Raw genomic sequence first — 3,975 nt, 5'->3', positions numbered from 1 at the left:
CCTTGTTTGGCTAGCAGCAAAGGCTCTTGTGCGTGAAGGGTGAGCAAGCCTGGTCACGCCGGCCACACAACTCCTTCTCCTCCATGGGGTGGGGTTTGGGCCGTAGTCTGCTAGATGACCGATTGCTTGCAAGAGCCAGGTGGGTCACCAGGTTGCTCCAAAGCTACAGAAGAACAAAGCCCAGTGGCCCCTGGGAGATGAACACAATTGCATTCTGGGTATGATCTTCAGATACTATGAAATGGCAGAATACCCATGCAGACTTTTAGACAGATCCTGAACAGCAAATTAACATATAACATGAAATATCTGAAAATATGCAGAGACAAAACAAGAAGAATAAGTGTATAGGGTCAACCATTGTATAGATTTAATTAAGGGGGGACAACAGTGAAACAATAAACATGTCGAAATAGGAGATATATATTTAAGAGAATCCTTTCAAACTGTGGGACGTCGACTGAGGCGGTGTTGTGGCGCTCCAGAACACTTTAACCTCCCAAAACATTCAACGGGTGACCTCAAAGCAGCTGTTTTATTGCAAAGGAACTTCAGGAAAAGAATGGAAAGGGAAATTGCTGAATTACAAATTATTACAACGCTCAGAAAAAAACATACCCCCAGGACTTAACAGAGATACAGGTTTCTTATTACATATGCCAAACTATTCTCACATGTGCACATGAAGTCTTATAAGCCAGAGTTAATCCTTGTTGGTCTTAAACAGGCCACTGGACTCAAACTTTGGTCTATTACTTCAGACGAGCATGGCTACCCACCTGGATTTGTCTCCATGTTTGAGAATATGGGCAACAAAAACAGCCAAGCTTCTGCCTTTCGTTGAATATCATATCAAATGAATCAGTGAAGCCATATGGGTGCGCAACAAACAGGTGTGTGTGTGGGGGAAATCGTTAGTGCTAGAAATGTGGTCTTTCAGGTGACTCAAGGCTAAGTGGAGGTTTCCCTCTTAGATATCTGACAGATACTATTTACATCATAAACCCGTTTATTGCAAAAACGGTTTTTGTATAATAACGTTCTTGACACCGTGTGGTGGCCCAAGTGTCAGACTAGGGTCTGGGAAACCCAGGTTCGAATCCCCGCTCTGTCATGGAAGCTTGCTGGGTGATCCTTGGGCCAGCTGATACACCCTCTCAGTCTCACTTCCCTCCCAGGGTGGTTGTGAAGATCAAACGGAGGAGAGGAAAACGATGTAAGCTGTTCTGAGTCTCTAACTGGGGAGGATCACCAGTTAGATTCTCTTAAATATATATCTCCTATTTTGACATGTTTATTGTTTCACTGTTGTTCCCCCTTAATTAAATCCAGGACACTGTTACAGCATGAGGAATAATAACAGATGTACTAGGTCAGGGGTGACAAACGTATTAGGGCAGAAATTACTTCAACACAATAAATATAAAAATAATAGATAGTATTGAAAGTCATAGAGTTGGGATCTCCAGGGTCACCTAGTCCAGGGGGGACCAACGGTAGCTCTCCAGATGTTTTTTTTTACTACAACTCCCATCAGCCCCAGCCAGCATGGCCAATCTGGAGAGCTACCGCTGGCCACCCCTGATCTAGTCCAACCCCTGCACAATGCAGGGAATTCACAAATACCTCCTCCACGAATACCCCTTGTGACCTCTGCTCTATGCCCAGAAGATGGCAAAAAAACCCCTCCAGGATCGCTGGCCAAACCGGCCTGAAGAAAAATTCCTGACTGACCCCTAAGTGGCCATCAGCATTTCCCTGGTGCAGGGGTGGGATTCTAGCAGGTGCTCCTTTGCGTATTAGGCCACCCCCCCAATGTAGCCAATCCTCCTGGAGCTTACAAGGCTCTTTTTTGTAAGCTCTTGGAGGACTGGCTACATCGGAGGGGTGTGACCTAATATGCAAAAGAGCTCCTGCTAGAATCCCACCCCTGCCTGGGCATATAAGAAAAGGGTCACACGGACTAAGCACACTCATGATCTGCCTAAGTTCACCAAATCAGCATTGCCGTCAGTCAGATGGCCATTGACCATTAATTATGTTCATATTCTGTTGTTTGCTGGAAAGGTCCCCTGTGCAAGCACCAGTCGTTTCCGACTTTGGGGTGACGTTGCTTTCACAGCGTTTTCACGGCAGACTTTTGGCTTTGGCTTTAAAGGTTTTTATTAGTTTTCTAGAAGCTGAGGGTAAAGGGTAAGGGGGGATGAGAAATTACAGTTACACATCAATCTTCGTCTGCATATAAAATACTTCCATGAAATACAAGTTTGCATCTACTATACTTGCTTAAAATACATAAATTGTCACATATGATTATCTCTTAGCTTTACATCGTCGACATTTTGATATTTTTGTATTGTAAATCTTCTTGTTAAAATACCTATTCAATTTGACATTTCCAACAAAAGCGGTCTTATAGTACAAAATACAGGAGAAAGGAGATATAAGTTCACACCGGAGAATCTTAAGAGTCTTGCGTATCTAACTAAATATAGAATTTCAGCCGATGTTTTTCTTGCTTCTTCCTTAGACTTCCCAGCCAACAGCTGGGATAAGTAGTCCAACTCCGCTGTTTCCAGAATTTTTCCCACCAAGTCCATTCTTGTGGGTTCATGGCAGACTTTTTACGGGGTGGTTTGCCATTGCCTTCCCCAGTCCTCTCCACTTTCCCCCCAGCAAGCTGGGGACTCATTTGACCGACCTCGGAAGGATGGAAGGCTGAGTCAACCTCGAGCCGGCTACCTGAAAACCCAGCTTCCGCCGGGGATCGAACTCAGGCCGTGAGCAGAGCTTAGGACTGCAGTACTGCAGCTTTACCTCTCTGTAGCTTCTTTTCCATTCGCCCTCTCTTGGGGGTGAGGCGTGTTCGGCTTAGTTCCCAGACAGAGCTTTCCCTGTAGGATTTTGGCATTTAATTTAATTTAATTTTTCGATTTATATCCCATCCTATCTCGCTTACAACATTAAGAAACCTTACAAAACATCAAGCAAACTACATCCAAGCTAGATAAACTCATAATTACAGAATTACAGAAACCACGATCCACATTATTGGCAACATAGACCACATATAGGCTGGTAACGTTCAGCATAACATAAGCATAAGGTGCTGGGGGGAGCGGTGATTTCAGGGGACACTCCCTGGATCAATTAAAAACCTGGTGGAAGAGCACCGTCTTACAGGCCCTGCGAAACTAAGATTTAGTTTATTTAGTTTATTTATCATTTATATCCCGCCCTTCCCACCAAAGTGGCTCAGGGCGGCTCACAACATAAAATCCAACATAAAAATATTAAGTTTCAGCATTTAAACACAGTTACAACATTGAAAACATTAAAACATTAGGGATAGCAGAAATCTTATAGGACTACACTTAGTTTCCTGTGCCGGTTAGTTATAAGCCAGCCGGAAGAGGGTTGTCTTACAAGCCCTGCGGAACTGAGCAAGGTCCCGCAGGGCCCTCACCTCTTCTGGCAGCTGGTTCCACCAGGAAGGGGCCATAACAGAGAAGGCCCTGTCCCTAGTAGATTTTAGGCGGGCTTCCTTTGGCCCGGGGATAACGAGAAGATTTTGGGTTCCCGATCTCAGTACTCTCTGGGGAACATGTGGGGAGAGATGGTCCTCTTCCCACATGTAAGCTCATTCCACCGGGGAGAGGTGATCCCGAAAGTATGCAGGCCCCCAGGCCATAAAGGGCCTTAAAGGTAAGGACCAGCATGTTCTCAGCCTGCCTCAGGAGCAAGACCAGAGTTGCTTTTTGAAACTTTTCCCACCAGAAAGGTGTCCTCTCTGGACAGTTGAAGCTGCGGAAGAAGCCCTACGGATCAAAGACCAAATGTCTGCATTTCCTGGAATGCCTCCTTTCTGTCTGTGGCATCAAACATAAGTGTTTGGGGAAGACAGGGTCCCAGTGAATGCACAGCTCATGTCTCCTGTCCTTCCTCCTGCAGGCTGGGGAGACGTGCCCCTCTCGC

This window comes from Heteronotia binoei, chromosome 2 (assembly GCF_032191835.1).
Source record: "Heteronotia binoei isolate CCM8104 ecotype False Entrance Well chromosome 2, APGP_CSIRO_Hbin_v1, whole genome shotgun sequence".
Lineage (NCBI taxonomy): Eukaryota > Metazoa > Chordata > Lepidosauria > Squamata > Gekkonidae > Heteronotia > Heteronotia binoei.
The sequence above is the reverse complement of the archived record's forward strand: the minus strand, read 5'-3'. Positions refer to the sequence as shown.